The 27,692-nt window shown below is 41.2% G+C and overlaps 1 protein-coding gene across 1 annotated transcript in view; it reads left to right on the top strand.

Moving 5' to 3' along the window:
* The window catches only part of LOC126352722 (ubiquinone biosynthesis monooxygenase COQ6, mitochondrial), a 77,831-nt gene that overhangs the window by 24,971 nt on the left and 25,168 nt on the right, over positions 1 to 27,692 (top strand). The gene's annotated exons all lie outside the window — the stretch shown is intronic.

The following is a 27,692-nucleotide window of genomic DNA, read 5'->3' as shown; positions in this document are numbered from 1 at the left end:
CCAGTTTTCAGCTGCAAAGTCGTGTGTCTTGCACTTCTGTCGGCGTCGTACCATTCATCCGGAACCCGCACTTTACCTTAATGACTATCCACTCACTGTAGGGAGACCTATCAATTTCTAGGAATGGTTTTCGACGCTCGATTGACTTGGCTCCCTCATCTTTGTCAGCCCTCTGTTCCCTGAGCTACGCCAATTGCGGTGCAGATCGCTCTATGCTGCTGCAGCTCTACAGAGCCCTAGTCCAATCCCCAATTGACTTCGGGAGTGTGGTTTATGGTTCAGCAGCGCCTTCAGCATTGCATTTACTTGACCCTGTGCACCACTGTGGGATTCGATTAACAACAGGAGCTTTTAGGACGAGTCGGGTGTCCCTCCACTGCAAATCAGACGTGCGCAACTGCTCACTACTTATGCGGCACACATACATAGTTCCCCTGAGCATCCAAATTACCGTCTCTTTTCCCCGTGCGCGGCAGTCCATCTCCCACAGCAGCGGCCTAGATCAGGGCTAATGCTTGTGGTTCGCATGCGGTCCCTTGTCTCCAAACTGGAGTCCTTCCCTTTACCACCTCTACTTGCGGCCTGTTCACATATGCTCCATGGTGTACGCCTCGGCTGCAGCTTCATTTGGACCTTTTGTATGGCCCTAAGGACTCTGTTAACCCCGCTGCTCTCCGCTGTCACTTCCTCTCGATCTTGACGTGTTCTGGGACTCTGAAGTGGTTTACACTGACAGCTCAATGGCTGATGGTCACGTAGGCTTCGCAAATGTTCATGGAGGACATATTGAGCAGCACTTCTTGCCAGTTGGCTGCAGTGTTTTCTCTGCTGAGCTGGCGGCCGTATCTCGTGCTCTTGAGTACATCCACTCATGCCCTGACGAGTCATTTCTCGCATGTACTGACTCGTTGAGCAGCCTACAAACTATTAACCAGTGCTACCCTCGCCACCCTCTGGTAGCATCCATTCAGGAGTCTATCTATGCCTTGGTACAGTCGTGCCATTCTGTGGTGTTTGTGTGGACCCCAGGACATGTCTGAATCTCTGGCAATGAAATTGCCGACAGGCTGGCTAAACCACTTCTGGAGATACGCATCTCCGAAGCTGACCTGTGTTCTGTCTTACACTGCAGGGTTTTCCGGTTTTGGGAGACGGAATGGGATAATAGCACGCACAACAAACTGCGTGTCATTAAGGAGTCTGTGAATGTGTGGAAGTCTTCCATGCAGGGAATCTGTTGTCCTCTGCCAGCTCCGCATTGGCCATACATGGTTAACCCATGGTTACCTACTCTGTTGCAAGGACCCACCTCAGTGTCGCTGTGGCTCTCAAATGACAGTCGTCCACCTCTTGTTGGACTGACCACTTTTAGCCATTCTGTGGCAGACTTTTAACTTTACCAGCACCCTGCCTTCAGTGTTTGGCGACAATGCCTCCACAGCTGCTTTAGTTTTACGTTTTATCCATGAGAGTGGGTTTTATACCTCTATCTAGGTTTTAGCACACGTACTTTTTCCCTCTGTGTCCTCCACCCTAGTGCTTTTAGGGTGGAGGTTTGAATGTATTGCAGAGTGGCTGGCTTTCCCTTTTTATTCTTGTGGTTGGCCAGCCACTGTAATCTGCTTTCATGTTTTGCTCTCTTCTGTTTCTAGCATCTCTCTGTTTTTTTCTTGTCCTCTTTTGTTCCTTTTTGTGTTTGTTGCCTTCCCTTCGTTCTTGTGGCTTCTCCTTTCTTTCCGTTTGTGTTATATGTTTCGTCCGTTTTATTCTCACACTTGTGGAATTGTTTTATTAGGAACAAGGGACTGATGACCTCATAGTTTGATGCCTTCTCCCACCTGTAAACCAACCAATCTGTGACCTTTAAATTCATATGTCCTGTGAAACAGAGTTTATTACTGCTGTGGGGGCATCAGATGTTTTAAAGCTTGTCTCCTCCATGTGATTACTGAAACCACTCATGTTCCAGTGAATTAAAGCAGCCACTGATCAGTGAAGATTTTCTCTTCCTTTCCCAGTGCTGTGATGATGTGAAGCAGATCCAAATTTTTTTAGCAGAACTTTATATGATCGTCAGCACCCCAAGGCCTACTTGCCTCTATGACAAAAACATACCCAACACACACTATGACCATCAGATTGGACAGACCATAAGAGCTCTGTGTGATTTTCTAAATAACACTCCACATTCAACAGTCTTCTTAAAATGATAAAATTGGCTATTCACACAAGATCAGTGCACAGCCAATATAAGTAATATAAAAATGCCCCAATATCCCATCATTCTAGTGCTATGGAGACAGTCTGAGAGGGTGGTGGCTCTCTATTTAGCTGTGAGTTCGACTTTCAGAAGCTGGAACTGTGGGGCACACCACAAACAGGTGACATAGGAATGGTCATTGATCCAATACAAAAAATAAGCTTCTGGTCTGGCAGCTGGATCAGTAGTTTTTGTTGATCAATCTCTACACAGACCCTCAAGCTTTCTGGGCCTGGACTTTGTTTTTGGAACTCTGTTTGTGTTGTTAAGATTATACTGGCTTTGTTCCCTTGTACTGAATTTTAGTTCATGTTACTTTTATTTGTAAAATTTCTACTTTGCCACATTTTCAGATACCAACTTTGCATTGATCTTTGTTTCCAATGCTGTGTGGCTTGTGGCACTAACCTGGCCTGTCTGTGTTAGGCTATATCAAACCCTTGCATGTTACTAGTGCATCATGGATGCAAAGTTTGTAGACTAGTGGCAACAGGTGATGATGTTGCAACAGCAACAACTACAACAAAGGAAAATTTTGAGTGTTTTAGTTGTTATAGAAATACCAAAGCTACTTTCTGATGAGTAATGCAGCATGCAACAATGACCTGCCTGCAATATCAACACCTCTGTTATTTATGCCAGCTTGTACATTTCTGGCATATGACATTTTACAAGTCTAATAACATTTCTCTCACTCATGTTCAGTCTGCTGTTTTTATTGTCTTCTAATAGTCTCACTTATAAGCTGGCTCGCCATCTAAATGTACATATACACTCTGCAAGGTACTGTATGGTCCACGATGAAGGGATCATCATATCAATATTATTAATACTCTGATGTTTTCCATTCACATATCAAGCAAGGGTAAAAACATTGGCCATATGCCTCTGTACATGCCACAATCTCTTTTATGTTATTCTCATGACCTGTACAAGAGAGTTTACAGCTGTTCGCCGACCATTTCAGTAGCAAAACATACTCCTGTGTCCTAGTGTGTTGGCAAGCTCCAGTCATCCATCACAATGAGTCCATGTGCCAGCAAGTCTATACCAGCCGGCACATGCTCTACACTACGTAAACATTCTGGACAATGACCAAAACAAGCTGCCTTGTTGCTTCTGGTATCTCCAGCAGTGGCCATATGAGGCGCCAGTCTCACTGCCAGCAGAGTTCGCCTCATATGCTGGAATCAGCTCAGGTGCTCCCCATAGAAATCCTTCTGCCTTACTGTTCAAGACATCACTCATTGACTAGCAGCCAGCATTCGCTTATGCTCCAGGCTTTATGCCGGCCATGCCCAGATGCCCAGCCTTTGGAGCACAAGGATTCCTCAGCATCCTCTCTGGACACTACATTGGACAGGCTCAGGGACTTCTAAGTTGTAACACACAGCACTCAACATTCGCTGAGTACATTTTGGGTTTCACCCTCGCCACCCCCAGCAATGCATCCTTACAAAGTACATGCTGAGCTTGTGGTAGTCATTCCATGTCAGACTTCAACACTAAAGTCTGATTAAAATTAGTTGGTAGTCAATGTCTGTCACTTGCCTCTACAGTGTTGCCACAACTGCTGGCAGCTACCGCTCAGTTATAGTCAACACACGGACAAAGCTGTTCACTTCACAAATGTTGTTAATGGGTAATATGGAGCAATGCTGGAAGCAGCCACCACGAGGTGTGATGGAAATGGGAGGAGCTCTCCACAGGAAATATGACTGTAAAGGTAACAGATCTAAGGGTGAAAATGGCATTATTCATTAGTAACACATGCCGCAGGCATTAGTCGCTGTCTTCCATTTGTCACTTAAAATCACCTTTTACATAGTGAGCTTCCCACCTCATGACCCACTTGACAAATATCTGAATTAGACAAACCCTGGTGATTTCTACTTGTGTATGTTATTGGCATATCTTAAACTCTGGGTTCCAATGCCACCTGCCAAATGACACATTTCACTAAGGCATCTGTCATTCCCAGCCACTGATCTTTCATTCTGTTCATAGTGTAGGCAGTTGTTAGTTACTTCCATAATGTAACTAACATCAGGTAGAAACAAAGATCCCTCAGTTGAAATAAGTTGCAGAGATAATGTGGTTGTACTTTAGTTCTGACAACAAAGAAGATTTTAGGAGACCCTTCTTTTTGTGAGAACTAGAAACTGCCTCACCTGTTACTAAGGATACTGCCTCAGTACTAGACACTATTACAGCATACTGCTTCTGTTTTGTAATGAATGTAAAGAGACTCATCCTGAATCTTTTCAGCTGTACGTGATCGTAGGTACTATACTCGGATCCATTAAGAGAATTTGTTATGATTACCTTGAGAGGAAGGCTGTCACCTACTCTGGATGTTAGAAGAAGAAACTCATAAGGCACTTCCAATATGGATTCAAAAAGTATCATTCTAATCTAAATAACCTGATTGTATTCAAGGTAGGTCTACAAGGACTTTCCTGAACAGACAGCACCTTATAGGCATATTTCTTGACACTGTAAAACATTACTCTGCATGGAGGTACAGCACATTTAAATGACTTCACTATTGAAGTTTCTGTGAAAGATTACCAGTTTTACTGAAATCCTTTGTTGTAGTTATTCTTCAGTTTTTGCTGGGGTATATTCGGTAACAAAAGTACTCTGACAAGTGGCCAGGCTGTTATGGCAGTCATGCACAGTATTTCAACAACAAACTGTCATCAGACCAAAGTGCTCATTGTAAATTTTAAGACTCGCCCACACTATGCCATTTCTATGCTTAATACACTCTCTGGTGCATAAAGCAGTGTTTTGCACCACAAGACATTCTGACCTCCAAGCATTAGTTTCCACGTGGGTACTGTCAGAGTTCTGATCCCTGCCTGTCACCACCAGTACTCCCCTGTGATAACTGTGCCTTTCATTCAGATCTTGCCCTGAGAATTTCTACCAAGAGAGACGATTAATTCTGCACCTTGTGTCAAAAAATCAGATGGATAACCTGGGCCAAGGTAGTGACTTTGTTCATTGCCCACGGTTTTTACTATGCTGCTGTATCATCTATTACCATCACATCTGGAAGTGACTATTTCCTGTAACTATTAATTTTGAGTCCATTTCATGTTTTGTTTGTAGTAGTTCATTCGTTTCAATGAATGTATTGTTTTCGTAACCATATATGGACATTGATCTTGCACAGTACCTATCATGCCTTATTTCACAATTTTTTTAATTATTTTAGTAAGCTAGGTTGAGAAATATTCCTATACGGTAACCCAACATGATAAACTCAGGCAATTTAATCTTAAAGTTTGTCATGTTTGTCATGTTGCTGGCTCCTCGTCCCGTTAGGTGTATATTTCAACTCGCGCAGTACACCAGCAATTTCTGTTTCTGTATTATGGACACTACTGCGCTGCATGCAAACAGCTATTTCCCTTGAGCGTGCTTGGCACATTCAGCTGTTGTGTAACGTAGTGTCCATGGTTTCCATCACTGGCCCAGCCGACACCTTGCCACATGTGGCCACATCTCCATTGCTTCATGACATTATCGGATCACTGGCAGCTCAGCCCCCAGTGCCAGACTCCATGGTGTCACCTGCACTGGCCCCTGTATCTACCATCACTTCCATTCCTCCTGACATCATCATGATGCCACCTGGTCCACTGCCTGCCATTGCCACTCTGTCCGGCTGTACTGCTGCTCACCTGCCGCTTTTCAAACCCCAGCACCAGCGCCAGTACTTTTGGTTGGTCGACACCATCTTCACCATCTGTGGCATCACCCAGGATGTCACCAGGTTCACTAGGTTGACCAGCCAGTTCGAGCTGACATATGCGATGGAGGTCCCCAATGTCGTGTCATCACGCACCCCCCACAGCTGCTGACCACTATGAGACATTGTGGCACTGCTTTGTGATGCAACTCAAGTCTTACGAAATGCAGCATGTTCGGGTCCTCCTCTCCTTTGAGTAGTGTGGGGACTGGCAACCCTTGCAACTCCTAAATCTCCTCCAAAGTCTGACAGTACCACACAGTTGCTGATACTACTGGCTTGCTTGCCTCCCAGCATTGAAACACACAGCTGTGGCATCCCAACCCAACCTCTCTCTCATTGACTGCCAGCCTTCCCAACAGTGTGCATGAGACACTGCTCTCCCTGCTTGTGACTGCTGCCACCATGTGCCAACCGCACCCCCACCCAGTGCAGTCAGCTGTCCCCGATTCAGCTAGCCACTTCACCACGAGCTCTCCCCATCCTCTAAAGATGTCACTGGCTGTTCCCCTCCCCATCAGCCTGCAACACAGTGCCCAGCAGCTGAGTATATATGACATCCTTGCCCATCTCAGTGCCAGCATGGCAACGCTGCAGATGACCATGACCTGCCTCAATTGTGACTTCTGCCATCCATGCAATCCCAGCCCCTTCACAAGCAAAGACTGCTGCTTCCACTCCAGCTGCCGTGCTGACACCTCTCGTACCCTGAGCAGTTTGGCTCAGATGCTATGAACTGCAGGGAGCCCTGCTGTTGGCATACAAACACCAACTGCTGCCGGGGTTAGGCACCGTTAACTGCTGCCGAGTCTCACAGCACCATGCTATTCCTGATTGACACTGGCTCTGAGTTGTCTGTCTTCTCACGGCAGTTTATATGGAAGCCCAGCACCACTTCTGCCATCCTCCTCATGGCAACGAATAGCTACCGTAGCCACTTCCAGCATACATCATCTCATCCCCAACCTCAACCTGCAATTGGACCTCCTCTGTGGCATCATCAGACAGTGATACCAGAAGATCAGCAAAGAGCTCAACTCATTTTGTTGCTTTTTTATGTGAAGCTGGTTTCAGTTTCTGGCTCATATGCTGACCTTCTGTTGCAATTTCATGCTCTCACATCACTGTCAGATCTGCTGTCTTTTGCTGGCTATGGTGCTTAACACCGGACAAACTCAAGAACATCAAGGCAGAGTTTGACGAGTTGCTTACTGCCTGCATGCTACAGGCCTTCCAAAAGCCCATGGACATCCACCTTTCGCCTTGCCAAGAAGAAGGATACTGTGTCCAGACTAAGCACCTGCAACTCTCGCTTCCCGCGAAGCAGACTGGTACAGCGGGCCCAGGACCGAGTAGGGGTCATCCTGGCCGGTCGTCCCGGAAATACAGACACTTCCCAGAGATCACAAGGAGGCGTCCACGGCGCTGCAAGAGGTCACCACAGCTGCGGACCTCTTTCCTTTCGCTTGACACATGACTGCAAATAGTCAGCCATATCCATGTGCCAAGCACTATTTAGGCTGGCGCAGGAGCCTGGAGAGGCAGTTCACGCCGAGCAAGCCCACTGGTGTTATCGTAGCCATGTGTATGTTGGCCTTTTTGCAATACCTATCATTTCTTATTTTGCAGTTTTGTAATTATTTTATTAAGTTACAAAGGGAAACATTTCTACACTTCCATACACTGGCACTTTGTCGACCAGGGTATATCGCATTGTAAAAAATCATAAGATGTGGCGCATATTCCGTTCACCTACCAGAATTAAATCACTTCTGGACAGTGGAAAAGGTGATTTAAGCTCCCACAAGTTGGGAATTTACTTGATCCCTTGCCAGTGTGAACTGTTGTTCATAGCTCAGACTGGTAGAATTATGGAAGGATGTTACACTGAACACTGACACGCACATCTAGGTCAGTCGGATAAGTTGCCTGCGTGGTAATGGGGCACTCCTTGAATTTCAGGCAAACAGAGGTGCCGAGTCAGATCTCCAGCCCCTCAGATTCCATAATAAAAGAATGTATTGAAGTTAAAATTACTCAACACCTTATTAAGGATGCATCCATAAAGCCTGAAATCCTACCTACTATCTGCTTAAAAAGCAGCAGATACCTAGACCATGGCTTGAGAATGAAAAAGCCAAGAGTAAGCAACAACATGGATAGTTGTACTTAGTGGAACAAGAATGTACCAAGAAAGGCACCAGGTCATTAACAGACAATAAAAGATGCTGCTCCAGTCTCCCATCATCATCATCATCATCATCATCATGTGGCTGCTATGACGATCTGACTGTTCACCCAAAAACACAGTTGCTACGCAGACTCTTCATGCATGAGAATGGTGTCCCTCAAGGGAGCATTTTAAGTGTCACCCTCTTTCTCATGCCTATATATCACATAACTGGTAGTATCACCTGTAGGCAATTTTATGATAGTGCTCATCGTCCTACCTTGTATTCACAACTCATTAATTATGGTGCTATTTCATATGATGGAGGACTGGGCACCAAAGATGTACTTTACATTTACAATGTATAAAACAGTGGGTCTTTTTTTACTCATGGCCATTGTCACTTTAATAAATCAAAACTACTGCTTAATGGCAACAGTCTCCATTTAAATCAGTAAGACAGTTCCTGTGTCTTGTATTTGATCAAAGGCTTACATGGTTTCCATATTCATGGAATCTTAAACTAATATTCCTCAAAGGCATAAATACTTTGAAATTTCTTAGCTGAAAATTTCAGATTGTTGAAGAATACTGTTTACAACACTTCTGAAAACATTTACCCAGTCATATCTAAATTATGGGATTACCATTTATAGAGAAGCATGAAATTTGTGCTTAAAGATGTTGAGTGCAGTATGCCTTGTAGGCATCAGGCTGACAGCAGGGGCTTACAGAACAAGCTTTATCCCTAGGCTCTGTACCGAAGCTAGTGAGCTGCCGCTTATCTACTGGCATCTTTGCCATGCCACTTGCCTTTAAAGCCAAGTCAGTCAAAGAGTCTCCAGCATCATTGCTCATCCTCCAGCAGGGCAGCTGTTTCTCTTGAATTGTCCATTGGAGGTTCTTCCATGGTGTTGGAGCACCTGCGAATTTGGATGATTGAGAGATGCACAAAAAACTGTAAAAAAACTTGCATATAACAATCTGAGTACTCCATCTTTTGGGCAGCCATCCGGGTCAGTATTATTCTTCTTTCAATATTTTGGCTGACAACTGTACAGCTATCTTCAAGGTGAGTTGGCAACACAATGAAAACATATTTGATCAGAATTCATTTACTTCACAGAATTGAGCCAAGTGGTTTTAATTTTGTCACTGACACACCTTGAAAATGGATGGATGTATGGTTGTCAGCTGAAATATCAGAAGAAGAAGAAGAAGAAGAAGAAGAAGAAGAAGAAAAAAAACTGTCCGGGATTCACATCTGAAAGATGATGGAATATTCTCCCTCTGGGAAATCTCAAGAAACAAGAGGAATTCTGCTAACTGTATTTATCGACATATGTTCCTTTCATATTTTAAAGGAGCACTGTAACAGCCATGCTTTACCCAGATGACTTGAAATAAAGGTATTTAGTTGGATGGTTCATAGTTTTCTCAGGCAGTTCGTCAGAGGGTATTCTGCCCCAACCTGTATGTGATGCTGAAAACTCAAGTTGATTAAATTTACCCATACAAAGAAGCTTTTCCGCATCTGCTCTGACGTTAAGTTCAGTCCCATTTATAGTTTAAGTATTGCATAAGTCATATCCACTGCCCAACAAAGGTAAGTTAGGCATCCAGGAGATGTGATTGGATGTCAGTTGTAGCTTTGTACATTTAAACACCATTAGGGATTTGGAGTTGATTAGAGTTGCAATTCTGTGACATTTAGAACTACCACAAAAGTGCAGTAGTGTTTCCATGGTTAGCATTTCTACCACTCCTCATAGGGCATATTAGGGCATGAACAGTGTCAGACGTCGTGCTCACTGCAAAGGACACAGAAATGCCGCGTACTTGTGTGAGAAAAGGGTGCCAACACCTGAAAAATTCTGAAAAGAGTCTCAGTGTGTGTCCCCATTTGGCCAGTCAAATCGTGTGGAGATCCAGAGTTGTGGAAAATTCAGATGTGACAGTGGCCCAATATTGGACAACATGGGAATGTGCAGGATGGCATACTCATCACCAAGGTTCTGATCAGCCACATTTTACTATCGCAAGGGATAATCGCATTATTGCTCACTAATCAGAGCGGAGCCTGCTGTACAAGAACAAGTAATGGACTCGCTGCAACAGTCTGTGTCATTTCGCATCATTGGCCAGAGGCCACACTCCCCTGAGAATTGCCTTGCCATACTCAGGGTGCTGAAAACACCACAGTACAAATGCCTACATTGGGAGTGATGCCCTGACAGGGAAGCATGAACTGTTGCTGAATGCTTTCAGCAATAAATTGTGGCTCTGCTCCAGCCCAATGGCCATTGTCAGTGAGTTTGGTGATGACCTGGGGGGAGGGAGAGAGAGAGAGAGAGAGAGAGAGAGAGAGAGAGAGAGAGAGAGAGAGAGATCACTTTCTTCCAACATTTTGGAGATGAGCAGCAGGGTTAGTTCTGGCATTGTGGTGTGGAAAACCATTATGTATGACTTCAGGTCATGACTGATAGTGACTGAGGAAACTGATACCCTCAGGGGCTTAGCATTCATTTGCTGGGTTCGGGTTTTGGGTGACCGCTGGGTTTCTGACCTGGAGACTGGTAAGTGTTGCCAACCCACCACAACCATAAGCTCTGGGCATACTTCAGTGACCACTGTATGGTGCAGCGATGGTACTTTGGGTGCCACAGGGAACAGACAATACCACCTGCAGAGGAGGCCTGAATCAGTAATTGTGAGATTATTGTGTTTAGTCTGTCTGCTTACAGACTGACAGCTGCAATGACAGATTGACTGTGAAGCTTCAGCAGTGTTAAATTATGGAAATTTCCCTTGTTCATTTTATATGTGACACTGTTACGAGCAGTTAGAAAACCTAAAGATTTCTCATAACAACATAAACATGCAAAAACTAACGTAAAGAGCACAGTTCAAGATCACTAATAACATGTCACCCTATGATATTTTACTTCAAAAATGTAATCCCACACCATTGATTTACAAGGAATGACTTCAGTTAACAAATGAACAACAGTGTGTAGGCAAACAATTTATTGCTCTGTTTTCATTACAGAGTAAGTAACTAAATGATACATACAACAGGTATTCTTGTAAGAATTTTTTGGCCTATAGTGTGCCATTTTTACTTAAAGAATTGCATAGTTTTAGTACTTTCTCTTAAATAAACATTGCCTCTGTGAAATACGAACTATACTTTGCCTCTTGTTCAAAATTTGGTTAACTCTTGGTTTTAGCTGCAGGCATGTATTTTGACCTCACCTGGTCTGTTTGCTTCATAGCAAAATTATTTAATACAATGTTACTTGCAATGAGTGCAATTCATTCCTGGATCACACTTGCTGAATGAGCAGGTCGAGAAAGTCCCAATAAACACCTTCCACCCAAAATTTTTAAGATATTTCACTGATTCTCTCTTTGTAAGAACTCTACTCTGAAATGATTGAGTAACATGTTCATCACCAGCATATATATTAAGATGCATATAACCCACATCATCACATGGATAACAGAGACCATCTCTGTCTGCTGCATCAATTAAACTGGAGAATGACATGTTTTCTATGTACAGTCAGAAATACTGTACAACAACTGCACATTGTCTGTTTATTACATGTATAGAAACAATATTTTGCTATGTGATAAATGATAGATCACATTCATTAGAAATTTCATTCACATCATTTCTATCTACCACACAGGAGTTAGATTCTTACACATCTGTCACGTATAATCTTCACAGGTAGAAAAAAATCGCAGGGTCACCTGTGTCCATCAGGTCACAGATTCTAATGTTGTTTTCTGCCTAAAAATCTGGTGAACTGAAATATTATAATTTAAACCAGCCAGCTGTTGATACTGCACAGATCAAGCCTCCAAACTGACTGACTAGACTTTCCCTGGTGGGAAAAAACTGTGTCCACAATCAATAAGACAATGCCTGGACAACTGTATCATTGTTTCTGTTGAATGGCTCAAAACAAAGTGTTCCTCTTTTCAGTTTGTTGCCAGTATTTAGTTCCTTCCACTTTTTTCAGCCACTGGACAAGCTCCTGAAGGAATGCTAAATGGGGAGAGTTTCTTGTATTAATTGGCTCATGAATGGATTTCTCAGTCTCTATTCAAAAAAGGCACAAAATAACATATGGGAAACAACCCAGTCTCTCTCCCTATCAGTATCAAAAATATTTGAAAAGGTAGTCACCATAAAAATTCAAAATTTCATAGAAAAATTTAAAATAATCTCAAAATCAGTATGGATTTCAAAAACGACAAAACCACAGTAACTGGTATAAACCATTTAGTAGATCACCTCTGTAGACAACTCACTGCATGCTAAAGGAATCTTTTGTGTCCTATCAAAGACCTTTGATAGTGTGAACCACTCCTTGCTACTCTGTAAACCAGAAAAGTGTGCAATTATAGGCACAGTATTAGAATTGTTTAAGTCCTATCTAACCAACCAAAGACAAGGAATGGTTACATCATCAGAGATAGGAACTTGCACTACAAAATGGAAAACCATTACACATGGAGTACCCTCAAGGTTCTGTCTTAGGACCCATTCTGTTTCTGTTTTACATAAATGATCCACCACTTAATTCTGAGTATCATTCAGTTTTATTTGCAGATGACACATCTGTAATCATTGAAAGTAACAGTACTGACCAAATTCCCCAAACTCTATTAACTTTTTTGAAAAATTAGGTACCTGTTTTGATTTAAATGATTTAAAATTAAACATGGAAAAGATTCAGTTAATGCAGTTTAAAACAAAACAAGCAAAATTAAGTGATATTCAGGTCAGTCAGAGAAACCATATTCAGGTCAGTCAGAGAAACCAGGTTTTGCAGGAAGCTAGCTGTGTGATATGGATGCAGCTGGATAAAAATATGTTATGGGGCTCACATATACAGCACCTTGCAAATAAAACAAATAGCCTATCATTTGCAATGAGGATTTGTAAAATGCTACCAGTATTGGCATAAGAAAAGTAGTATAACACAGCTGCCTTGAGTCAGTAATAAGGCATGTAATTGTATTTTGGGGTAACTCAAACCTTGCGTGTCGAATATTCTTCAGGAAACCATCAATAGAGACGTGCACAATGTAGGGCAAAGAAAATAGTGTTGCCCACTCATAAAAAATCTAAGTATATTAAGTGTTCCCACAATGTACATCTATGAGCTGATTATCTTTGTACACAGTAACCCTGATTTATTTGTAGCAAATCATTTTCATCATGATTACAACTCCTGAAATCGGAATAATTTTATGCTACCCACCCACCATTCAAAACAATATGTATAAACTCTACATTATATGGCTATGAAAATTCATAACAAAGTGAAAGGAACAATTGCTCAGCTTAAATTTAGAAACACTGAAAAAAACCTTGTATGAGAAACTTGTGTAAAATATTACTATTCAGTAGAAGAATTCGTGAATGACAACCTGAAATTTGAGCAGTAAAGAGCAAGTACTTAGGGCTGTTAATTTTTAAAAGTTTGTTACATTTGAAGAAAAATTATTAATTGCTTAATTAATTAATTAGCCAGTACAGTATATTGTATTACTGATATTATAAGGAAAATTGTAAAGCAGTTTTTGTATTCTGACGAGTCTCCTGTGCATTAAGTCAATGACTTGAAACTGTATGCTAAGAGACAAAAAACCACTACTTACAAATTATCTCTATTAATGAAACAGTGCTGTAACAGTGATTTGAGACTGTGTAAGGCCCTAGCTTTCTCAGTGCTGCTGTAGTGCATTCGCGAAATATTCTTAAAGCCAGAGAAATATTTTGTCCTAAAATGCAATAGATACATTGCCTTCAGAGAAAGAGATTCCATATTTTTGAAGTTCGTTTTTCTCAATTGAATGTACAGATTTTAAGGCACCAAAGGAAGCTACAAAGATATCTAAATAAAGACAATGTGGGATATAGTGAGAGAAGGACTTGTAGAACCAGAGAGGAGCACATAGCATTAAGAATAAATGATAAAACAGGTGTGTGCAGTGTTGCTGGACATTTTAATAAGTGTTTCATAACTGTTGCTAAAAAAGATGGGGTTGTCAGGTTCAGTAGATGATGCTGTAGAATGTCAGATCATTCACTGCAAATAACTACAGTAATGTGACTATGACTCGCAACATTGGTAGAAGTAATGTCCACCATAAAATGCTTACAATCAAAAAATTGTAGTGGCTATGATGATATAACAACAAAGTAAATTAAACAGTGTGGCTCTGAGTTTAACTACATTTTAAGTTATTTGTGTAACCAGTCTTTTATCAATATAACATTTCCTGAAGGATTGAGACATGCTGGAGTTAAGACTTTGTAAAATAGAGGAGATAAAGAAATACCATCAAATTTCTATCTGATTGCACTTTTGCTCACATTCACAAAAAATTTGTAAAAGGTAACATACTATAGTCTTCTTAACCAGCTGACCACAAATAAAATATTATCCAAGTCACAGTTTAGATTTATATTGAGAAGGCTATCTACACACACAGTGAGAATGTACGTAAATCATTACACAATAAATTACTGGCTACTGGCTACTGGTGTATTTTGTGATCTGTCAGAGGCATTTGACTGTGTAAATCAGGATATTCTTTTAAGAAAATAATGTGGTTTAACAGGAAATGCTGAAGAAAAATGATTCATATTCTATATCTCTCGCTGAAAACAAAGAATGCCAATAGGAAAGAGATGTGTATTAAGCTATCAGGCATCACCTGTCACCCAAATGGAAACCAGTAACGTAGTGGCCCCCCAAGGTTCCATCTTAAAGCCCTCACTTTTTCTTGATTATCAATGATCTTTTTTAGTAACATTACCAGATGCCAAGTTTGTTTTGTTTGCGGATTACACAAACATTGCAATAAATTGTAAATCAAATATAGTCTTGCAAAGGTTGGCTAATGAAATTTTTATGTATGTTAATAAATTGTTCCTAGCCAATTCTGTGCCACTAAAGCTTGAGAAAACATACTAAATGTAGTTCAGGACTTCTAAAAGGTTTCCTGCCAGCATATGCCTAAAATATGACAACAAACAGACAACAAAGTTGACACTGTTAAATTCTTGAGATAACAGCTTGTTTAACTGGGAAGGGGGGGGGGGGGGGGGGCATACCACGGAACTGCTGAAGCACTTAAAAAAGTCTGTTAGCTATGTGAATGTTGTCAGACATAGGTGATATAAAAATAAAGAAGCTAGCATACTATACTTACCGTCATTCCATAATGTCATATAGGGTTATTTTCTGGGATAGCTCATCAAGCTGAGCTAAAGTTTTCCAAGCCCAAAAAAAGTGCAATATGAGCTGTTTGTGGTGTGAACTGAAGAACATACTGCAGCTAGGGCTGTTTAAAGAAATGGCGATACTATCAACTGCTTCCCAGTATATTTATCACTTAATGAAATTTTTCATTAAAAATATATCTTTCCTTCATACCAGTAGCTCAGTTCATGTATCAGTTCTAGAAATAAGAATAACTTTCACAAAGATTTAAAGTCACTTTGGTTCAGAAAGATGTCTACTATTCATCAATAGACATTTTTAATAACAAGCCAGCAGCTATAAAAGGTTTAATTAATAATAAAGTTCAGTTTGCGAAGATTCTGAAGGCTTTATTGATGGTCAATTTCTTCTACCCAATCGATGAGTTTCTCAGCAGAACCATTTGATGCATGTATATTAATAATGTCAAATAGTGTGAATACTGTGTGCAATCTGACTTCAGAACATATTTTATGCAGTAACTTGATGATTTTAAATAAATGCTGTAATTTATTTTTTTTAAAATTTGATCATGCATGGTTATAATAGCCTAAGAATTATCATATGCACCTAAGTGCATTGAAATTTTAATATTTGGTGACATGTTTTATATCCCCTTATATGTAAATATGCTTAAGATTATTAATTTACTGATTCCACAACCAAAGGGCAGTTTCATTTGGGATCTGTGGAAGGTACATTAGCATACCTGTTCTCATTTTGTAAATATTTATTGTGTATTGCTGTTTTCTGACATGTTCCACATCCCAGAGAATCTCCTCACTGTGGATCAACTGTAATGGCAAGTACAGATAATCTAATCTAAAGCTTTAGCAGTCCCTTTGAATTCTGGGAATATTATTTTCTGATCAGAAGCGTACAGCCAAGAATTTCACACTCAATTTAAGACATGAACAGGGTCATCCACAAAAATTAATTTTCTGCTTGGATATTTTGGTTGTGTGTACTGAGTTTTCAGTTCTGGTGGATCACTTAAATAATAAATGGCCTTTCCCTACATCACTATTATCAACCAAAAAAGTAAGCACTATGAATCCTGTGTGTTCCAGGCCAATAACATTGCATTTAACCATAGAGCACAGCTGAATACCAACAGCATTTGGAACTGGTAACATACAGACATAAGCTGATTTTGCAGATTCACTTTTGTGTTCAGCAGGACCTATAACACTGCCCTTCTTGCAATCCATCTGTGGCATTGCATAAATTTCATATGTTAATAATAAGACCAGTTAGTCTCCCTAAGATAACAATGGAAATTTTCTTTTTACATAATGAAGAAAATTTTCATTCTGCTGTCTTCTGATCTGTGTTTAATTTACCTCCTTGTGTCTGGTGATGGAAGAATGGGATTAGCAGAGTTCCTGATAAATTTTTATGCATCTGGTAAAATAGAATACACCAAGGAGGAAAAGAAACTATAGTCTCCCAGGAATAACATTTGACATTCACCCTCCTCACAAAAATAATCTGTTGTTTGAGGAAAGCTAAAGCATTACTTTTTTCAGGAAATTTTTCTCCAGAATGATTAATTACCTTTTCCACTGCAACTAAACCATTTTCAACTGACTGCTTGCCAGATAAATGCTCCACAAATATTCAGTGTATATTCTGGATGCTTTTTTTCAAATCCGTGTTAATACATGACACAGCTACTAGAAATACACTTTTTACTTCCACTTCATCAAAAAAATTAACAAATTTAAATCCTTACTAATGTTGACACAGGATCTCATTCTTGGCTGTGGTTCCTCAGTTATAATTATAAACAGTAGCACTTTCTCTTTCTGTGCAATAAATCAATCAGGGTGCAAAGTTCTGGAATTTAGTTTCATGTTTAGTTCTTTGGTAGCTTGCCTGCAAGCTTCAAAACAATGTCTCCTCAGTTTCTTCAAGAACAAAAGCTAACTGTTCATTTTCCTTCCGTATTATGTTTTCTGGTCCCTCCTTTCTGTAGTTTTTGACATATGCTATGGGCATTTTGGAAACAGTGATGGCACAGCTCCTGTAATAACAAAAAATTCATAATTTCATTTGGGCTATTTATAAACAGTGTGCTCAGGCAAAATAGATCTAACATAAAAACATTGCTAGATTCTGTAGATTATGAAATTACTTTCTATTGGAATGCTTACAAAATATTAAAATGACTTATATTTAACCAATTTAGGCTTCTATAAGGGTTTTGTTAATAGCCTTCCCATTTTACTATCATACGTACTGGTTTCTTGTTCCACATCCTGGTGCTGAAAGTGTGGTTCAGCCCTAGAAGATAAAAATAGCATAACATTTTTTTGATCTCTTTTACAAATACATAATATTAAAATTGTATTAAAGTACTGTGGGTAAATTAACATATATGACTTTCCTGTAGTTGCTCATTGGCTGAAAATCATCTCTACAGATAGCGTTAATCTATTTCAGCTTCTGGGAAGGGAATAACACTGACCTTTGGGCCATTTGTATAATTCCCTCTGCAGCCATGCACTGAAAATCACTAATGTTTTTTCGGCAACACCAAATGCTACAGACGATTAAACCTCTTGCACTTTGAAAATGCTCACACAAATGGAAAAAAAAAAAAAAAAAAAAAAAAAAAAAAAAAAAAAAAAAAAAAAAAAAAAATTAAAATAGTGCAGGGGTGGAAACTCGCAGATCAACAGAACAAACATGACAATGTCACAGCCACTCTTAAGAGTTGGCATTGACAGGCCTGTTCTGTAGGTGCTTTGGAACAGAAACTTTACTTGACCACACAGGTAACGAGGATGGTGGAACCCCCCCCCCCCCCTTTTCCTTTTTTTTCTTTTTTTATTATTTATTTATCATTTTTTAAATTTTTACTGCTGCACCTCAGTTGTATGGGGATTTCCTGCACACACAGGGCTCTGTCATGGTGGACCTGTATTTCCCTAGCTGCTCATGGGACTGAGATGGAAACTTTGAATTTAAACTCGTCAGCTCCCAGAGGAATGAGTGTAGTGCTAGTGAACATCAACACTTGATCTACCAGGAAGGTAGCCAGGACTCCTGATTCAGGGATCATTCAGAGTACTTCAGTTTATTGTCATAGAATGCATGCTGCTCGTCAGAATGTGCTTCTAATTGTTGCAAGGAAAGGGGGAAACTATGAGAGAGTTTCACCTTTCATATTTAAAAGGATGTAGAGGACATTGCTGGCACTTCAACATCGTTTAAGTGATTGCAAAATGGAACACTTTTCATTGACACATGTAGTCCTCAACAAGCAAAAAAAACCTCTTAAAAGCTAAATGCATTGGGAATATGTCACTGAAGTGGAGCTCTACATCATGAACTACAGTAAAGGTATTAGGTCATGTAGAGATCTTGTTGACATTCCCAAAGAAAACTTAAAAAATTAATGGGCTCAAGAAGATATTGTGGACATGCAGAATATCATGTAAAGGGTGGATGGGGATCTCGTAAAATGCTGACTCCTTAAACCTTACCTTTAACAGCATGAAACTCCCAGAATATATCAAGACAGATTGCCTTCATCTGAGGGAGTAGCCTTATATTCCCAACCCAGTGCACTGTGAACTGTTTTAAGTATGAGTGTTTTGGACACACCATCTGGGATGTAAAGGAGAAGCCATTTGTGGCACGTGTGGTAAGCCCGCCCATGAAGATTTCATTTGTTCGTCTCCTCCAAAGTGTGTAAATTGCTTTGGGGATCAATTTGTCTGGAGTAGAGACTGCAGCATCTACTTTGAAGAAAGAATGGTATGGAAGATTAAAACAACCTCATATGATGTTGGTGCACGTCTAAAACTGCTGTTATTACAGAGCCCATAGTTCTCCTCACCCCGCGCCCAGAATGTCAGATAAAGTGACAGTTGACAACACCGCAGAGCTCGACTACCACTGTTGTGATAATTCCTACAAAGCCAAGTCTGGTAAACAATCCAGCACTGTTCTTATTGCTGCTGCAATAGTTCCTACAAAGCCATCCAAAACAGCAAACAAAAGGCTTTCATTATAGATGAGAATAGCTAGTAAATTGTCAGTCCATGTTGACATCATTCAACCTAATGGTTGTACTGCTTCTGCATCAGAGCCAGTAGAATGTGAAGACTGACTGGGGCAACCATCTAACCCCAAGACTGATCCTCCACACATTGCAGGCTCCCCACCCTGGCGAAGAGACAAGAGGACAGTACAACCCTGTGATAAATGACTCTCATACTACAATGGAATGTGAATGCATTCAGGACTCATGTGGACTAACTTAAACACCTTGCACAAACACATCCCCTGTGCCTGTGCCTGTGCCTGTGCCTGTGCCTGTGTTTACGAGAAACATTTTAAAACCACTGACATCCCTGTGCTTTGGGTCCCCACAGCAAGAATGACCCGACTGCAGAAAGAGCAAGGGAAGAGTTGTAGAGTTAGTCAATATAACACACTAATCAGGCCGCACCGAGACGAGACGCCAGGACCCGGTGCCCGCGGCTCCCCCCCACCACGCACCGCAGCGCCGATTCCGCTCGCGCCTGATTGGCCCGACCCGCGCCAAGGATGCAGAGATGCCCATGGTCCAGCGGCTATAAAGACCCGGACGAGACGTGAACCCTACACATCGCCTGAAGATGGCAAGTAAGAAACTTGCTGAAACGTTGCTGGAGAACAACGCATTGACTCGGCTGTCAACCCGAGAAGAATTTATCATCAAGATTCGCCGAGAAAGCCTGCATTCTCATATAACACACTACTCCTCAGCTCTCTCCTTTGTTACTGATATCAAACAGTAGCATTGAAGTTCATAGGGGTCACAAGATCACTATTTGCTCACTGTATTTTCCTCCTCATGATGTTATAGACTGTGAGATTCTAATGGACCTTTTAGAACAACTTCCTCACCCATTTCTCGTCCTGGGTTACTTCAGTGTCCACAACATGTTATATAACTCAACTTACCCTAGGAGTCGAGTTTTGAGAATCTCATGATGTCTGGAAGCTACGCATTCTCAACACAGGCAATCCCACTTATTTCTTGGCTTCTGCTCGGTTGTCCTCAGCCATTGACCTCTCTTTGTGCTGCCCAGTGTCTGCAGCGAGCAGCTGGTGTCCTTCATTCAAGCGACCATTTCACTGTGGATCCCTCTAACAGTTGGACCCTTAATGGAAAGCAAGCCACTGAAATGGGTGGTCAGCTGGGCAAAGTAGCTGCTGTTCAGCCTGCCGGCTGTGTTTGAACATTGGAGCAAGGTCCAGAAATGAGTGGACCACATCACACGATTGAGCCACCATGCCACCGACTTATTCATCCCAAAGTCCTCAGGTGGTCTTCGGAGGCAACCTGTAGCTAGGTGTACCAATAAGTGATGCCCATCAGTCCAGGCCAGACATGAGACTGTGTTGTTGTTGTGGTCTTCAGTCCTGAGACTGGTTTGATGCAGCTCTACATGCTACTCTATCCTGTGCCAGCTTCTTCATCTCCCAGAACCCACTGCAACCCACATCCTTCTGAATCTGCTTAGTGTAGTCATTTCTTGGTCTCCCTCTACGATTTTTACCCTCTACGCTGCCCTCCAATACTAAATTGGTCATCCCTTGATGCCTCAGAACATGTCGTACCAACGAATCCCTTCGTCTGGTCAAGTTGTGCCACGAACTTCTCTTCTCCCCAATCCTATTCAATACTTCGTCATTAGTTATGTGATCTACCCATCTAATCTTCAGCATTCTTCTGTAGCACCACATTTCGAAAGCTTCTATTCTCTTCTTGTCTAAACTACTTATCGTCCATGTTTCACTTCCATACATTGCTACACTCCATACAAATACTTTCAGAAACGACTTCCTGACACTTAAATCTATACTCGATGTTAACAAATTTCTCTTCTTCAGAAATGCTTTCCTTGCCATTGCCAGTCTACATTTTATATCCTCTCTACTTCGACCATCATCTGTTATTTTGCTCCCCAAATAGCAAAACTCCTTTACTACTTTAAGTGTCTCATTTCCTAATCTAATTCCCTCAGCATCACCTGACATTATTCGACTACATTCCATTATCCTCGTTTTGCTTTTGTTGATGTTCATCTTATATCATCCTTTCAAGACACAGCAGACAACCCCATAGCCTTTAGAGTCGTGAGAGCCAAGCTTGACATATCATTAAGGAGAGCATGGCAAGCATTTCTGGACTCTATCAACCATTCCACTTGTTCTAAAAAAGTATGGGAAGCCATCAGGAAGGTTTACAGAAAATACAATCATTTACCGATAGCAAACAGTGGTGTCTCCACCATAAAACATGGAGACATTGCCCATTTTGCACTGACTACTGACAATGCCAGCCAGGGCCTTTTCAACACTGCTGTGTGACCACTGAGAGTGGCCAGTTCAGCTTCAAATCCAATAGTTCTGAGTCTTACAATTGCCCTTTCAACATGTGGGAGCTGGTTTCAGAACTGTCTGAGGGTCGTGATACTGCACCTGCTCGTGGCCAGATCCAGTACAGCATGCTTCAACATTTGCAGGCAGCATCGAAGGAAATCCTTCTGAAATATTTTAATTTGATATGGCAGACAGGCAACTTTCCGACTCATGGAGAAAAGCCATTTTCATACAACTCTCCTCAAATGGGTTAAGGACAGAATGTGTCCCTACAGTTACTGGAGTGTTGTAAAGGGCTGTGTTGGAGAGATTGTGGAGTGAATTGTTAACCATTGTCTAGACTGGATGTTTGATACCAGTGAACTTCTTAACTGCTCTCAGTGTGGTTTCAGATTGGAATTCATTGTTGTCACTGTGACACTGCTAGAGGTAGCTATCGAACATGCTTTCCTACTTAAACATCACTGTATCACAATGTTCTTTGTCATCACTAGTTGGAGGCACAGTGTTTTGGGGCAGCTTCACCAGTGGGGCTTTCAAGGCCACCTCCCAATTTTCATGGTTCTTTCTGTCTATGCAGTTTTTTAGGTGCCAAGTTGAAGGGTTTTCAGTATTCTGCAGCTAAGATTATATATGTTGTTGTTGTTGTTGTTGTTGTTGTTTTCAGTCCTGAGACTGGTTTGATGCAGCTCTCCATGCTACTCTATCTTGTGCAAGCTGCTTCATCTTCCAGTACCTAATGCAACCTACATCCTTCTGAATCTGCTTAGTGTATTCATCTCTTGGTCTCCCTCTAAGATTTTTACCTCCACACTGCCCTCCAATACTAAACTGGTGATCCCTTGATGCCCCAGAACATGTCCTACCAACTGATCCCTTCTTCTGGTCAAGTTGTGCCACAAACTTCTCTTCTCCCCAATCCTATTCAATACTTCCTCATTAGTTATGTGATCTACCCATTTAATCTTCAGCATTCTTCTGTAGCACCACATTTCGAAAGCTTCTGTTCTCTTCTTGTCCAAACTATTTATTGTCCATGTTTCACTTCCATACATGGCTACACTCCATACAAATACTTTCAGAAATGACTTCCTGACACTTAAACCTATACTCGATGTTAACAAATTTCTCTTCTTCACAAACGCTTTCCTTGCCATTGCCAGTCTACATTTTATATCCTCTCTACTTCGACCATCATCAGTTATTTTGCTCCCCAAATAGCAGAACTCCTTTACTACTTTAAGTGTCTCATTTCCTAATCTAATTCCCTCAGCATCACCTGACTTAATTCAACTACATGCTATTATCCTCATTTTGCTTTTGTTGATGTTCATGTTATATCCTCCTTTCAAGACACTGTCCATTCTGTTCACCTGCTCTTCAAAGTCCTTTGCTGTCTCTGGCAGAATTACAATGTCATCGGTGAACCTCAAAGTTTTTATTTCTTCTCCAAGGATTTTAATACCTACTCTGTATTTTTCTTTTGTTTCCTTAACTGCTTGCTCAATATACAGACTGAATAACATCGGGGAGAGTCTACAACCCTGTCTCACTCCCTTCCCAACCACTGCTTCTCTTTCATGTACCTCGACTCTAATAACTGCCATCTGGTTTCTGTACAAGTTGTAAATAGCCTTTCGCTCCCTGTATTTTACCCCTGCCACCTTTAGAATTTGAAAGAGAGTATTCTAGTCAACATTGTCAAAAGCTTTCTCTATGTCTACAAATGCTAAAAATGTAGGTTTGCCTTTCCTTAATCTTTCTTCTAAGATAAGTCTTAAGGTCAGTATTGCCTCACGTGTTGCAAAATTTCTATGGAAATCAAACTGATCTTCCCCGAGGTCGGCTTCTACTAGTTTTTCCATTCGTCTGTAAAGAATTCGTGTTAGTATTTTGCAGCTGTGGCTTAATAAACTGATTGTTTGGTAATTTTCACATCTGTCAACACCTGCTTTCTTTGCGATTGGAATTATTATATTCTTCTTGAAGTCTGAGGGTATTTTGCCTGTTTCATACATCTTGCTCACCAGATGGTAGAGTTTTGTCAGGACTGGCTCTCCTAAGGCCGTCAGTAGTTTCAATGGAATGTTGTCTACTCCGGGGGCCTTGTTTTGACTCAGGTCTTTCAGTGCTCTGTCAAACTCTTCATGCAGTATCGTATCTCCCAATTCATCTTCATCTACATCCTCTTCCATTTCCATAATATTGTCCTCAAGTACATCGCCCTTGTATAGACCCTCTATATACTCCTTCCACCCTTCTGCTTTCCCTTCTTTGCTTAGAACTGGGTTTCCATCTGAGCTCTTGATGTTCATACTAGTGGTTCTCTTATCTCCAAAGGTCTCTTTAATTTTCCTGTAGGCAGTATCTATCTTACCCCTAGTGAGGTAAGCCTCTACATCCTTACATTTGTCCTCTAGCAATCCCTGCTTAGCCATTTTGCACTTCCTGTCGATCTCATTTTTGAGACGTTTGTATTCCTTTTCGCCTTTTCATTTACTGCATTTTTATATTTTCTCATTTCATCAATTAAATTCAATATTTCTTCTGTTACCCAAGGATTTCTACTAGCCCTCGTCTTTTTACCTACTTGATCCTCTGCTGCTTCACTACCTCATCCCTCAAAGCTCCCCTTTCTTCTTCTACTGTATTTCTTTCCCCCATTCCTGTCAATTGTTCCCTTATGCCATCCCTGAAACTCTGTACAACCTCTGGTTTAGTCAGTTTATCCAGGTCCCATCTCCATAAATTCCCACCTTTTTGCAGTTTCTTCGGTTTTAATCTATAGGTCATAACCAATAGATTGTGGTCAGAGTCCACATCTGCCCCTGGAAATGTCTTACAATTTAAAACCTGGTTCCTGAATCTCTGTCTTACCATTATATAATCTATCTGATACCTTTTGGTATCTCCAGGGTTCTTCCATGTCTACAACCTTCTTTCATGATTCTTAAACCAAGTGTTAACTATGATTAAGTTGTGCTCTGTGCAAAATTCTATCTGGCGGCTTCCTCTTTCATTTCTTAGCCCCAATCCATATCCACCTACTATGTTTCCTTCTCTCCCTTTTCCTACACTCAAATTCCAGTCACCCATGACTATTAAATTTTCATCTCCCTTCACTACCTGAATAATTTTTTATCTCATCATACATTTCTTCAATTTCTTCGTCATCTGCAGAGCTAGTTGGCATATAAACTTGTACTACTGTAGTAGGTGTGGGCTTCGTATCTATCTTGGCCATAATAATCCGTTCACTATGCTGTTTGTAGCAGCTTACCCACACTCCTATTTTCCTATTCATTATTAAACCTACTCCTGCATTACCCCTATTTGATTTTGTGTTTATAACCCTGTAGTCACCTGACCAGAAGTCTTGTTCCTCTTGCCACCGAACTTCACTAATTCCCACTATATCTAATTTTAACCTATCCATTTCCCTTTTTAAATTTTCTAACCTAGCTGCTCGATTAAGGGATCTGACATTCCACGCTCCGATCCGTAGAACGCCAGTTTTCTTTCTCCTGGTAATGACATCCTCTTGAGTAGTCCCCAAGAGATCCGAATGGGGGACTATTTTACCTCCGGAATATTTTACCCATGAGTACGCCATCATCATTTAATCATACAGTAAAGCTGCATGCCTTCGGGAAAAATTACGGCCATAGTTTTCTCTTGCTTTCAGCCGTTCGCAGTGCCAGCACAGCAAGGCTGTTTTGGTTATTGCTACAAGGCCAGATCAGTCAATCATCCAGACTGTTGCCCCTGCAACTACTGAAAAGGCTGCTGCCCCTCTTCAGGAACCACACGTTTGTCTGGCCTCTCAACAAATACCCCTCCATTGTGGTTGTACCTATGGTACGGCTATCTGTATCGCTGAGGCACGCAAGCCTCCCCACCAACGGCAAGGTCCATGGTTCATGGGGGGAGGATAAACAACGGAGGGGTATCTGTTGAGAGGCCAGACAAACGTGTGGTTCCTGAAGAGGGGCAGCAGCCTTTTCAGTAGTTGCAAGGGCAACAGTCTGGATGATTATATATAATGTATGTGTGTTTATTTTAACTGTACAAATAGTAATTTTATGTAATCAACTTACATATGAAGGAAACTGTTCCACATTTTAAAGACTTGGTGAGGTTTCTTGGCATCATTTTTTAGTACAAACTGTCATGATTACCACACATGAGAGACCTGAAAGCCAGAACCCAGAAGGCACTGAATATCCCAAAGTGCCATAGTCACAGATCTTGGGGAGCAGACAGGATGCATTTGCTGCAGTTTGTGGAGGATTCATGTGATTGTAGCTAGATTATGAGTGCACAGTGCATGGATCAGTTATGCCTTCACATCTAAAAATCACTGGTGTTATTCACTATGAGGGGATTAGGTTGGCCACCCTCATATCTAGTGTCTTTGCTGAGGCTAGGGAACTGCCACTCACTGTTTGGTGACAGTTCCTCATGATGTGTCAGGCAGTAAGTTCCTTGTTGCTACAAATTCACCACCATACCATACAGTTGCTCATCCATCTCTGCAGCACCTTTTCTCCTGTCGTCCATGAGCAACTAAGCCGTTTGGAATTCTCGTGCAGTGTATGCGGGAGTCTCTTGGTGAGGAACAAGGTCAACCCCAAATCCAGGGTTTTAACTGCCTGCCACCTTGGTTACAGCAGAGGCTCAGAGTAATTTTAGATTTAGTACTGTACAGGAGATTTTCGTTCCTGCATGCATTTTTAATACATTATTTTATGACATTTTAACTGAACACCACAACTATTTAAGTGTATTTACAGATGGCTAAAACTGAGGGCTCTGTTGTTTTTCCTGATTGTGTCCTTAAGATCAGTCTGCCACAAGATTACTGTCTTTAACACAGAATTGTACACCATCTTATGGACACCGGAGCAAATGAGACATGTTTTGAGTGCTAAATTCCTCATTTGTTCTGATTGCCTGAGTGTCCTTCACTCTCTACAATGCTTGTACCCAGCAAATAAACTAGTCCAGAATATCCAGGATGCCCTCCAACTACAAAGGCTGGGGAAGGAGATGTCTTTCAGCCGGGGGCCAGGGCATATGGGTATTAGGGGAAATGGAAGGGTAGATGTAACTTCCAAGGAAGTATGTTGCAGTCCGTAGTTAGTTCAGTGTGCCATCCACCTGCATGCTATTGACTCGTTGTTGAGGTACACAGTCACGCAGCGATCAGGCGAAGAACAGCTGAAAGTGGAAAAACAGTAATCTGCATCTAGCGAAGTCCACAAGACAGCTATGGTGTAGCTCTTTCCAGCCACACAGACAGGATGAGGTACTCCTTACTCATTTTCACATAGGACACACTCCTATGACACTTGGCTTCTTGCACCATGAAAGGACTCTTCAATGTGTGGTGCTTGTGGTGTGCAGATCACAGTGCACCACATTTTACTAGACTATGTTTGATTTTCATACCAAAGGGCGGCAGCTCATTTGCCAACAGATTTGATTTGATCTGTATTTTAGTTGAAAATCAAATGGATGTGGTACAAATTTTAACGTTTGTAAATTGTCCATCTTGTTCTCTGAAATTTTAGGGCAATGTTTCTAATGTGTTATCAGGGTGGCTGGCTCATGTATGCTTTTGGTAAATGATCAGCAAGTCACGTAATTCTGTGCATCTGTTGTAGTGTCTTGCTTAGTTTTACTTAACAGTTTTAGAACATCTGAACAATTTCAATGCTTTCTTCCATGATAGGACCTAGTGTGATTGTGCTGGTGATCATGGCTGGGAGTGAATGTGATTTTATATCAGATTGATATTTATCTCTCTTTTTTCATGTTTTCTTCAAT

The sequence above is a fragment of the Schistocerca gregaria genome, chromosome 1 (assembly GCF_023897955.1).
Source record: "Schistocerca gregaria isolate iqSchGreg1 chromosome 1, iqSchGreg1.2, whole genome shotgun sequence".
NCBI lineage: Eukaryota > Metazoa > Arthropoda > Insecta > Orthoptera > Acrididae > Schistocerca > Schistocerca gregaria.
The sequence above is the reverse complement of the archived record's forward strand: the minus strand, read 5'-3'. Positions and strand labels throughout refer to the sequence as shown.